General features: G+C 43.8%; 2 long non-coding RNA genes across 3 annotated transcripts in view; one reads left to right on the top strand and one right to left on the bottom strand.

Annotated features, from left to right (window-relative positions):
- The window catches only part of LOC116664307, a 117,521-nt gene that overhangs the window by 49,186 nt on the left and 55,150 nt on the right, over nucleotides 1-13,185 (bottom strand). The gene's annotated exons all lie outside the window — the stretch shown is intronic.
- Nucleotides 6,282-13,185, top strand: part of LOC116664306 — a 31,447-nt gene continuing 24,543 nt past the window's right edge. The window contains exon 1 of one of the 2 annotated variants that reach the window (XR_004320754.1): nucleotides 6,282-6,429. This is a non-coding gene — a long non-coding RNA (uncharacterized LOC116664306). Of the gene's footprint in view, nucleotides 6,430-10,457; nucleotides 10,588-13,185 lie in introns of those variants that run through there. The other variant, XR_004320755.1, reaches the window with a different exon arrangement.

Genomic DNA, 13,185 nt, shown 5'->3' with positions numbered 1-13,185 from the left:
AGAACAGATGGGATGCCAAGATCATTGTGAATATATTTATACAACTGATGCTATGGCGATATTAGTAAGGGGGACCTGGTGAAAGTCAAGTTTAACACTATTGTTAGAAGTTTTCTATACCCCAGTGTAAGAGTTACAGGGTACATGGGGGTCATGATTTGACTTCCATTTTAACTAAGTCCATAACAAAGGTAGTACAGAATAATGGCTAAGAGTGTGAATCCTAGAGAAAAACTACTTTAGATGGAAGCTCTGTTGTGCCACTTACTATTGGTGGGACCTGGAATAAGTGATTTAATTTCTCTTTGCTTTACTTTCCTTATCTTTAAAATGGAGACAATAATAAAAGCTACCTCACAGGATTATTATAAGGACTAGCAAAATATAAGTGTTAGCTATTATTAATAGAGTAAGATTCTTTACACCATAGGTCATAACAAATGTAATGCTATGTGTTTACCAAATCCTAATGCACTTTTCCTCTTTCAGGGCACAAAGAAAGATGGTATGTCCTATCGTTCCTTTCACTTGTGGTAGGGTTTTAGTCAAATGGGTGTTGGCAGAGGTGAGATAAGCCATCTACAGACCTGATGGACCAAACATCTTGTGTGATACTCCAGTTTTCTTTCCTCTGCTACAGCAATCCTGGAAGCCATATGATAAGATAGCAACATTCCAAGATGGTGAACCTCCATCAACCTGGGTCCCTGGAAGATTATATGGAACAGAGCTTCCCCCACCCCACTATTATCTATGTTGGACATGTAACATGAGCAAGAAATAAAAGTTTAATGTATAAAGACACTGAGATTTAGAGGTTCGTTGTTACCTCTGCATAATCTTGCCTATCCTGCTGAATTTATAAAGCTATATAAACTGGTTGTTGGTACTTCTTCCCAGCACAGTGGGCTTTCATATTCCAGAAAGACTTGGAGTTTTTTGTTGGTTTTTTTCAGGGTTGGGAAGTGATTAGTTCTATTTATTTTTACTGGAGGTACTGGGGATTGAACCAGGACCTCATGCATGCTAAGCATACATTCTGCCACTGAGCTATGTCCTCCTTCTGGGGTTTTAATTGCCTAAATGCCAGGTTATCTGCTCAAGTCCTAGGGTGTAGAGGTTTCTCCATTTAGACCCTTTAGCTTCTTAAGAACCATGGATTCTTTTTACACTACTGAAAGAAATCCATATTTTTAAAGGAATGATAAAACATTTCCCCTCCCTTCTCAAGCTAGATCTCAGCAGGAAGTCTTGCCACTGGTTTTCCAACTGCTATATTCACTCTGTGACACCGATACCCTGACTCATCAAGTTTCCTTCTGTCTTGACAGTCTGTCCAGCTCATGGCCTAGCCTCCGTGAAACATAAAGTCTGCTTAAACTATTCGTGTTTCCCTTTTTTTAGAATTTTTTCACACTTACAACTAACATTGGCATTTAATAACGTGGGACCTTGTTTGGGGGACTTTAGTTTTTCACTCCGGTAAGATTAAGGACCGGGACCTTCTTTTAGGTCCCCAAAGGGCATAATGCAGCATTAGGCCTCTAGGAGATGGCCTATAAACACTTACTGAATTAAATTTCTGGGTGATGTATTTAAGCTCAGGCTTGCCACATTCCTGACCCCTTCTTCCCAGATCAAGTCTGTGGGTAAAGAAAGATGGCTGGAAACACTGCCGCACTCTGGCATTTTCTCCATGTTCACGGGGAAGGCAGATATGTATGTTGTAGGCTAGGGAGCTGGGAAGGGGTAAGAGTCAGGGAGTTGACACAATATTTACTCCTACTTCCTTATACATCACTTAGTAAATATAGTTAAGTTCTCATCATGAGCTCAGCATACATCCTGCCTCTCCAGGTAAGCATATGGCTTCCAGGTCTCTGAGGACAGGGACCATATTTTCTAAAGATCACATAATGATAGTTCTTTTACTTCAAATAAGACCCAGTGATAAGACCTTGTATTTGTGTAATTATTTAAAATAATTATATATTTTTAATTATGAAATTAAATTACACAAATTAAGGTACTTGCTAATTTATTGTCTCATTTGCTCTTTATAACAACCAAGGCTCCAAATATTTAGTTCAGGACTTACTGCAAGAACTACCAAGTTCAGAAAGAGGTTTGAAAATGCCCATTAGGATGTTTTTGAATTTCTATGTACCCAGCAACTATTCCCCTCACTTAAAAGTTAGTCCTGAGTACAACTTTAGTGCCCATTGCTAATCTTGGCTGGTGTTGTTTACAAGAGAAGAGGCAGCTTCCTGTTTCTTTAGCCACTGTGGCTAGGCAAATGCAGAGTTGTTTGTCCTCTTAAAGTCTACTTCGGGACAAGTAGAAAATGATCACTGACTGAGAACCCCTTACCCAGGGCATCACTTAAGCCCCCAGACACCAGGATTCAAAGATTCACACTTGCTCCAGTTGGTATGAGTTAGGGCCTCAGCCTTGGAACTAAACCAATTACCAGGTTTCCCAAGAAGCCATCAGTGCTGCTGGGAGGTGGGGTGGGGGAAGCTCAGAGGTTATCAGCCTTCCAGGCTCAGAAAGTCAGACCCAAACTGGCCTTGGTGGAGAAGAAGAGAGAGGAGGGGACAAGTCCTTCCCTGAGCCCTCCTCTTCCTTGGGTTCTACGAGGAAGCTCCAGGCTGCTTTTCCTCTACTTTTCCAACCAGTCCTTCCATTCCTTCTATGTCAATGGAAGGGCCTTCTTAGGGTGACCAGGGTGGTTTGTCTGAGACTCAAGGGGTCCCCAAGCTAGACTCTCAGTTTTTAACCCAGGAAAGTGCTGGGCACACCAGGACTAGTTGGTCACCCTAGGCCTTTCCTAGGGCTCTGATCCAGGTCTTTTTCTCTCCTTGGTCTCCTCAGGGATTTTTCACTGATTCCACAGATTCCACCAGCCTTTGATGCATAACTCTCAGATCCCCACCTCGGGCTCTCCTGAGAGCCAGACTAGCACGTCAACCACCAGCCTGATAGTGCCATGTGCACATCTCAATTCAAGTTCCATGGGCTCCAAACCAACTCACCCCCTCACTCCTCCACGCCACCAACCATGGCCCCCACTCATCTCCCAGGGCTTCTGTTTTTGTCGGTGCCACATCACAGTGTCCCAGTTGTTCAAGATTTCTTTATTCCTATTTATTGTGTACCTACTTTGTGCCAGATTCTGCCTTAGGTTCTGGGGACTCGGCAGTGAACAAAAGTCACTGCCTTTGTGGAGTTTGCTTTCTAGTCAAGAAAGATCGAAAAGAAATATATACACATAGTCCTGGGTATATACCTGGAGGGACCTCTACTGTGAAAAGACACATGCACCCCAGTGTTCACAGCAGCACTATGTAAAGTAGCCAAGACATGGAACCAACCTAAATGTTTAACAACAGATGACTGGATAAAGAATTTGTGGTATATTTATACAATGGAATACTATTCTGCCATAAAAAAGAATAAAATAATGCAATTTGTAGCAACATGGATGGACCTAGAGGCCGTCATTCTAAGTGAAGTAAGCCAGAAAGATAAAGAAAAATACCATATGATATCATTCATATGTGGCATCTAAAAAAAAAAAAGGACACTATGAACTCATCTACAAAACAGAAACAGACTCACAGACTTAGCAAACAATCCTATGGTTACCAAGGAAAGGGGGTAGGAGGGGATAAATTTGGGAGTTTCAGATTTACAATACATATAATATATATATACAATATTTAATATATATATAGGGCCACTATATATAAAAATAGATAATAAAAAATTTCATTTTGTATAGCACAGGGAACTATGTTCAATATCTTGTAATAACCTTTAATGGAAAAAAATGAAAACGAATATATGTATGTATATTCATGACTGGGACATTGTGCTGTACACCAAAGATAGACACGTTGTAATTGACTGTACTTCAATACAAAGAAAAAAGAAAGAAAGAAAGAAAGGGAAAAAAGAAAGAAAGAAATGTATACATACAGTCAATGAGGGGTTAAGTACAATGGAGAAAAAGTCAGCAGGGATAAGGAGCGCTGAGAGAGGGTCTGTAAAAATAGATCAGTTGAAGGGGGAGTTCAGGGCAGCCTTTCTGATGCAATGACATCCAAGCAGAGGCCTTGGAGGGAGTGAAGAAATGAACTTATATGGAGTCAGAGTGTCCTGAGCAGAGGACACTGAGCACAAAGGCCAGTGCAGCTGGTCAGACAGGGCAAGAGAAAGAGTGCTATAAGTCAGGGACCAAACAGGAGGTCCAGGTCCTGTAGAGTCTCGTAGGTGAAAGCATTTTATTTTGACATTTTCACCCTCTAACATATTGCCAGACCTTGCTAATCCCACCCCTGCAGGGTCTTTCCTTTCCGTATCTGTGGCTACCACCTTGTGAAGATCCTTCTCACTTCTCAATTGGTACATTACATTGGCTTCCTGAGTAGTCTTTTTGCCTCTTGTCTCGCCTATGCTAATCCTACTCATGCCCACTCTGGCTGTCATCATCATAAGATCATTAGCATACATTTGTGGAGCTCCGAATAAAAGTGTACTGAGAAAAGAGGGGGACGGACAAAGGGGAGGTGTTCCTGCAACTCCCCAGCATGTCCTTGTCAGAAATAGAACTGTCAAAAGTATGTTGTCAAACATGTCAGAGTTCTGGTTTTATGCCACAATGTAAAAACTGCAAATTTTTCATCAAAATGAAAAGTAAATAGAAAGATGAATTAGTCCCCTTTGGTTGCCATTTATTGAAACCCAGTTCAGGCTGTCTTTTCAAAGGTAGTATGCTAGCTCATGTAATTTAAAATTCGACATCTTCAGGAATGGTTGGTTTCAGGTGCTCAGCAAGGGCAACAAGAAATCTACGTGCGTCCATCTCTCAGAGCTGCCTTTTCTCTCTGTTGTCTTTATTCTCAGGCAGACTCTGCTCATGCAGTGGCAAAGGTGGCCACCACTGGCTTTGGCTTACATGTCCGCAGCTTAGCAATTCCAGCGGGAAAAGAGTGCCTCTTTCAGCAACAGTCCCAGTGCTGACTCTCACTGACCCTCCCTGGACAAAGGACTTACTCCCCAACCAGCCACTGTGACTGTGGTTGGCCAAGCCTGGGTCACATACCCACCCTGGGACCAGAGTGGGGCTGGGGGTGGGGTGAAGTCATCCCAACCTGAACTACACGGAAAGAGTGGGAAATGGGTGGTTCCCAAAGGACCATTTGGTATTGAGGAAGGGGGAGGGAATGGTGCATAGGTAAAAACAAGTTTCCACAAGCAAAAACTAGGAGCACCACTGCTGGTGAGCCCTAGCCCCGAACACCTGAGTAATCAATAGGCCTCCACCCTCAAGTAACTGTAGTCCTGCTGTGCTTACATTTGATTATTTCAGTAATGCTCTTCCTCCGACATGGTAAATGGCTCCCCCTTGCCGGGTCTACTTCACTTGCTTGACTGCAGGGCCTGAGGATGGACAGGGTCTCTATCCCTATACAAGCAGGCTCTCAGTGAACTGCAGCTGTTGTTCCCGACAGCTGTGGTCGTGGGAACAGGCAGTACTGCTGACCCCTAGAATGTCATAGGTAGGTGTCTACTGAGACTGTGCTGACTGAGGCCAGTCCCCCACCCCACTGACGTGAAAGGCCGGATTCCTCTTTTCTGTATGTGCCTTTGCATTCTGTGGGTACATAATTCATACATATACATTTACAAATATATGTATATTGTGTGTGTGTGTGTGTATACTTATATACATAAACTCATTTAATAGACAACAACCTCATGAAGCAGGCAGGGTTATCCTCATTCCACACATGGGGAAGGTGAAGCACAGAGATGTCGAGCACCTTGCCTGCCTTTGCACTCGCCTCATAAATGGAGGGCCCAGGATTTGAACCCAGGGCTCTCCCAGTCCCCCGTGCTGTTGTAAGTCCATCCATGACCCCATTCCCATGAAGGGGAGGGAAGTGGCTTCTCACACAAGTCCACCCACAGCCCTCAAAGCACTAGGAACTCAAGAGCAGCCATGACTGCCTCCCAGGCAAGGAGGTGGCCAGATTCTACCTCATTCTACTTCTTTAAGGGGCACAGAAATGGAGCAGAACCAGGATTAGTGACTTGATAAGAGTACACTCAGAAGGGTAGAGGAAGTGGTGGTGCTCGGGCCCCCTGCCACCCTCTCACCTCAAAGATCCTTCCACCACAGAGATACCGCCCACCTCCAAAAGCTGTCAGCTGCGGTTGGAACAGCATCCGTGTAAAAATAGCTGGGCCCACTCACTCCACACTGCTGGCTGCTCTGTCCGAAGACTGTCTGCGCCCCCGGTTTACTCGGTGCCCGAGCTGCTTCCACCCGCCTCTAGCACGGAGGGAGGCGTCTTGGCAGTGGTCTAGCTCCAAGGTGCCTCAGGAACAGAGCCCGCTGCCCCTTAGATCTCGTGTTGGATGGTAAGCTTGCAGCCCCACCAAGGACCCCGAGGGCCGACTTCCCTTTGCCAGGGAACTTTCTACCTTGAGTTGCCTCCAGCTCAGGGTTCCCTCCTCCGACCTGCACTCCAACTGGCCCCTGGTGGACCTGGGTGATAACGTGTGGCTGAGGTGGCGAGGGAGTCCTGACTAAATCTTGGAAGGCTCAGGGCCTGGGAAGGACAAGGAGGGCCCGAAAGCCATTCTCAGCAGAGGCACCCAGGGGAGGGTGAGCACCACGGAGGCCTGGAGTATCCTGAGCAGGTGGCCAAGTGAAGCAGCAGGTGGAGAATATGGGTGCAGGGGTGTGGTGGTGTTTAGAGGGAGTGGGCTGGCCTGGGGCTCTGGCTTCTGCAGTTAGCCCGAAGCTAATGGGCTTGACTCTTGGGGAGATGAGACAGACAGCAAGGCCCTAATGAATCTGATTCTAAACGCACCCACTGTGGGCAGGAGCTTGAGGACTAGGGGAGGAGGCCCAGGCTCACAGCTCCCAGGCACCCCTCAGGAGTTAGGTCAAGAGGTAACCGAAGTAGACCCAAGAGGAGCCACTGGCTAAGGAAGCAGCACGGTGTTAGCAAGTGGGAGGGAAGGGTGAGTGGGGAAGGGCCTGCCCTGCCCACAGTCAGATCTGGAACCTAAGCCTTGGATTTTAATGGTCACGTAGGAGACAAGATCTTGGACTAAGGAAGTAAATATTTACTATATTTAATCCAATATACTCAGATTTTATGATGAGAAAATATTTTAAAATATTGAGTCCACCGTATTGATAGGAAAAGAAGTCCAAATAGACTCAACTTTTTAAAGTGTATTTTAAACTTTTTATTATGGAACACTTTACCCACTCCCATCACCTGGATTATTTCAAAACAAGACCCAAAAATCAAATCATCCTACCCAGATGTTCCAGTAAATATTTTTAAACTTTAGAGCAGTATTTCTCAACCTAGGGCAATTTTGTCCCCTAAGGGACATTTGGCCATGTCTGGAAATAATTACTGATTGTTGCAACTTGTGTATGGGGGTTCTACCGATATTTAATGCATAGAATTCAGAGATGTTGCTAAATGTCCTACCGTACAAGAGAGCACCTGCAACTAAGAATTGTCTGGCTCAAAATAACAATCGTGCTGAAGTTGAAAAATCATGTTTTAGAATCTAAAATAAAAGGATCGTTTAAATACATAACTACAATAATACTAGCATACATAAAAATTAACAATAATTCCTCAATATCAAATATCCAATTAATTTAAATTTCATCAATTATCTCAAAAAAATTTTTTAAATTTTTGTTTAAATCAAGATCCAAATAAAGTTCACAGATCGCAATTGATTGATGTATTTCTTAAGTCTCTTCTCTATAGGTTCTCATCCTTTTTTTCCTTATAAATTACTTATTATAAAATAAATTAATTTTGTTACAAAATATATTCTTGATATCAAAATTTAAATATTGCAGATAAAACTAAAATTCCCCTCCCACTGATCCCTAATCCTGGTCTTCTCTCCAAAGAATAACTAATTTATCCAAATTGTGTGTGTATCAGTTAAGATTATATTCAGCTATGTTTCAAAAAACAAAATAATAATAAAACTTCAAGTCTACTCATTTTTTTGGGAAAATAAGCCCAAAGGCAGGCAGTCCTGGGCTAGTGTGGCAGCTCCACGAAGTTGGTAGGGTCCCAGGCTCCCAGCTCTCTGCTCTACCCTCCGTGAGTGGGGTCCTCATTCTCAGGTCACTATGGCTGGTGGAGGCTCTGCCCTCTCATCTGCACTCCAGGCAGCAGAGTGGAAAAGCGAGGAAGAAGGGAACATCTCTCCATATTAGTTTCTGGGACTGCTGTGACAAAGTACCACGGGCTGAGTGGCTTATAGCACAGAAATTCATTTATTGTCTCACAGTTCTGGCAGCTTAAAATCTGAAATCAAGGTGTCAGCAGGGTTGGTTCCTTCTGAGAGCTGTAAGGAGAAACCTGTTCCATGCTTCTCCCCTTTCTTCTAGTAATTTGCTAGCGGTCTTCGTTGTTCCTGAGCTTGTAGAAGCATCACTGCATTCTCTGCCTTGATCCTCACATGGCATTCTCCCTGTGTGTGTGTGTGAGTGTGTGTGTCTGGGTTCGAATTTTCCCTTTTTATAAGGAAACCATTCGCATTGTATTACAGACCCACCCTAATGACCTCATCTTAATTAATTATATCTGCAAGGGCTCTATTTCCAAATAAGGTCGTATTCTGAGATACTGGGGATTAGGACTTCAGTATGTGAATTTGCTGGGGTGGGGGTGGGGGAGGAATTCAACTCATAACACCCTCCCATAAGCAGATTTCATAGAAGTCTCTTACACTTCTTTGCTTACACTTCTTCGGCCAGAACTTAGTCTCATAACCATACTTCGCTGCAAGAGCTGCTTGGGAAGCTAGATTTAGCTGAGCACATGGCCATCCCCCCAAAAGTCAGTTTAATGTTATGGAAGAGAAAGAGAAAATGGCTCTCAAGGCAACAACTAGCAACCTGGCATGGAATGTATCCTACCAGACGTTTTTTCTGTGCGTTGCAAACACATTTAAGTACCTTTCAGGAGGCAGTGTTGGATTCTTCATCCAAACAGCTTTACCTCTTATGGAGCACCCACTAGGAGCCGGGCACTGCCGAGAGCCTCATGTTTTTATCTGTAATCCTCAAAACACCCTGTGAGCAGAGGTGGGTTTAATTTAAGTCTCAGGGCCCCTCACTTACACAAGGCTCTTTCAAGGCCCAACTCCCAATTTTGGATTGAAACTTTGGATTCATTTTCTTTTAGAGGATCCCTAAACTTATACAAGCCTCAGATCCTGGATCTGTTCCTGCCTAAAAGATAGGCATCTTTATCCTCATTTTATATGTGAGGAACTTGAAGCACAAAGAGGGCAAGTATTTTATCTAGAGTCACAGAGCCAATAGTGGAGTTGAGTTTTAAACCAAGATCTGTCTATTTCCAAAATTCAAGCCATTTTCCCTATGCCTTGCCTGCCAATGGATGCTGAAAGCACCCCAGGATGCTTTCTCCAGTGTGATCCTCAGCCACAACCTCAGAGTGGGTATGTGGATTCCTTGAGAGTTGGCTGCTGACCAGGGCCATAGGAGGCTGCTGCTCAGGTAAACCTTCCTGTGGAGGGAGAAGACATCTCCTGTAGAAGACCCTGAGCTGGGGTCCATCCCCAGGGAGCACACTTGTAATAGCTTCCCAGAGCTACGATAACAACCCACCCCGAACCAGGTGGCTTAAAACAACAGAAATTTATTCTCTCACAGTTCTGGAGGCCAGAAGTCTGAAATCAAAGTGTCAGCTAGGCCATGCTTCCTCCAAAGTCTCTGGTAGATAATCCTTCCTTGTCTCTCTCAGCTTCAAGTGGCCCAAGAACCCCTTGGCTCGGGACCACCTCACTCTGCTTCTGTCTTCACATGGACTTCTCCTCCATGCCTGTGTCTTCTCCTCTTGTCTCTCGTAAGGACACTTTGCTTTGGGGACTTAGGGCCCATCCAGGTAATCCAGGATGGTCTCATCTCAAGATCCTCCATTTAATTATATCTACATAGAGCCTGTTTTCAGGTAAGGTCACATTCCCAGGTTCCAAGATGTGGACATATTTTGGGGGCACCATCCAACTCATGACACAGTTTATCCCAGGGCAGCAAATTTCATTTCCAGGACCAGTGAAAGGGGTAGGAAAATATGGTTATGCACACTGTCCTTCTGGTCCATGTTAATCAGCAATGGCAAAAGGGACCACAGTAGAACCGTGGAGACAGGGCTACCCATCTTGGAAAAGCATAAGTGGACATAATTGCCCAGGGCCTTAAAGTTAGAGAAACTCTGAAGGTTCTGCCAAGTGTGGGCATGTGGGTGCCAAGCTTTTTCAGTAGAATGATGAGTTATGCTGGCATATTTCTCTCTGTTTACTAGACACTTTAGAGAAGTTCCCTGTGAAATGAATTTTAAATCCAGAAGCCAAGTCAGGAGGGGCACGGGAAGACAGAAGGATGAGAGAAACATTTCCAATTTACCAAGCTGTGAGTTCCAAGGCCTCACTTCTTACTTAAGAGCAGGGCGTTGGCTAAGGATAGTCATGGAAAGTTCCTGATGCCAGATTTTGGAGGTAGGAGAATGTCATCATTTCAATCCTGTACCTGTCGCCATGTTCTCTAACTGATTCAAATTCAGTTTCAGCAATGGATACTCATTTACTGAGAGCACACAGGGCACCAGGCAGGCTTATTTCCTTAGGTATTATTACTCTTTCCACTTCCCAGACAAGATGCTGAGATTCAGAGAGCTAAAGGGACTTGCCCAAGGTCATGTAGCTATAGGTAGTTGAAGCAGGAGTTTAGAACATGTCTTTTGATTCCTAACTTGGTGCTCTGTCCACCATAGCCCAAGACATGAACACTCCTTCCCACTTGCCGACTCCCATCCTGGGGAGGGGTGGAGGTGGGAGCAGGCCCGTCTGCTACCCACCAGAGCTTGCTACCCCCCTCCCGTTTGAAGAACGTGCTGCAGCAGGAGGCACGCAATCAGTGTTTTTGTTGGTCTCCAGTAGGAGCCCAAGAAAGAGCCTAATTAAGGACTGCAGCATGCCCGGAAGGCTCTGCAGCCATGGGAGTTGATTCCCATGTGTTCTCTGAGCCCGATGTTGCATATTCTTCCTGTTTCTGTGGTGCGATGCCCTGTGCTCTATAAGCATCAAGTATTTGTGAACCAGTTTCTCCATCCACGCAGCTCCTGGGCAACCAGAAGCCATCCCTGTTTTAATTTAGGAGGGACCAGCATGTGCAATCAATAAGTGCCCCACAGGTTATTAAAGGAGAGAAGGATGGCCCCGACAGCCGAGTTTACTAACAGGGAAATGGTCTTCTGGCAGCTTCTGGCACGTGGCCTGTGAGAGATTTACATTTCCTTTTTAGTCCAGAAACAGGGGCCTTCCCTTTTCATCTCAGCCCTAAGCCTGAGGGCAGTGAGCTGGTGGAGGCATGATCTGAAAGAAAACTTCCCTGCAATGTCATCCCAGAGGGGGCGCAAGGATGGAGGGGCCTGGGGCTGGGGAATCAGCCCAAAGCTTTAATAAAGTCATTTATGTTTTGAGGCTCCAGAAAACAATAGAGTTCCAGGACAGGGCTGAGACTACGGGGTGGGAGTGGGTGGATGGGTGTGGGGTTAGGCCAATGAAGTAAAAAGAAATAGGCAGAGGCTGCCAGAGGGGAGGTGGTCCTTGGTCAGCCTGGCAGGCTCTGGAGAAAGTCCTTTATTCACTCTTTTGCCTTTTCTCTTTGTTTTGGGTCCTTTGATTTCAGGAATCTGCAGTACTTTTTCCGTTCACTTGTTAAACAGCTTTGGAGGAAGAGGGCAGGTTGGATTTAAAAATAAAACTGTAACGGCGTTGGCTTATTTGGGTAAAGCAGAAGGAAGTACCCCAAGCCCACTTTCCGGAAGGCAGAATGGTGCGATACAGCGCTTCTCAAACCTTTCAGTCTCAGGACCCTTTTACTCTTAAAATTTATGTAGGTTATGTCTTTTGGTAGAAAATCTAAAATATTTATTCATTTAAAATACCAATAAATTCATAACATATTAACATAAATTATACATTTTCATTTAAAAATCTTTCAAAACAAAAAATTAGAAGAGTGACATTGTTTTATAATTTTGCAATTTTAAAAATGTCTGGATTAATAGAAGGTGACTAGATTCTTGTATCTGCTTCTGTGGTCAACATGTTGCAGTATGTTGTTTTCACTGAAGTATGAGGAAAATCTGGCTTTACACAGATATGTAGCTGGAAAAACAAAGAGTATTCAATAGTCTCTTTAGATAATTGTGGATATTCTTTTTGGATCCTGCACCGAAATGTAACAACTTTCTTAAAGGATAGTTGCAATGTGGAATCTGAAAGCGTATCAGTGAATTTTTTGTGTTCTGTTACATAAAAATCCATTTGTTGTGCACCTTGAATGAATCTTTTACCCATGTATGATTTTGTAATACCATGCATTGATCACTGAAAAATATTGCTTTACTGAGTTATGCAGATATTACAAATATTGACCCATTTTATTATATAATATCAAAAAAAATCACATTCATTAATATCACAACTGATCTCTTTGGAAAAATCCTTAAGTTTTGGGAAGCTATGAAGCTCCAGTGTAGCGGATACAAGTTTTCCAAAATTCTAATTTTTGCTTGGAAGTTCAAATTTTATCCTTGACAACAAATACTATCAGTTGTTTTCCCTGAAGTGACAGGCCCCCTTTTGTTCATTTTGAGAAAATGTCTGCCAAATACTAAGTCTGAAAAAAACATTCTTTGTCATTTAGTCTTTCAAGAAAGGAGGAGGAAGGGGGACGTTCCATGAAAAATAATGGCTAGTTCAACTCACAAACTCATAGCTCTGTCACGTAGAGAGAGCTTTCCCAAGAGATAACCATCCCACTCCGGAATGCGGTAGAAGCACTCTAAGCACACTGCCCATTTTATTACACAGAATGTTTTGAAAAGTGTCACTATTTAACAAGATTAATCACTTTTACTGCTTCATCAAGGACATTCTTAAATGAAACTGGCATTTGTTTTTACGGCAAGTGTGTGGCAATGACTGCTGGAGCTTGGTGCCTGCTTGATTCGTGCTCAGGTGGTAGGAGTTTCACCCACCAGCGCTTTTGCACCTTCAGCGCAAATGTCAACAAGGCGAAAAAGGCAA

This window comes from Camelus ferus, chromosome 6 (assembly GCF_009834535.1).
Source record: "Camelus ferus isolate YT-003-E chromosome 6, BCGSAC_Cfer_1.0, whole genome shotgun sequence".
Lineage (NCBI taxonomy): Eukaryota > Metazoa > Chordata > Mammalia > Artiodactyla > Camelidae > Camelus > Camelus ferus.
This window is presented reverse-complemented; position numbering and strand designations above follow the sequence as displayed.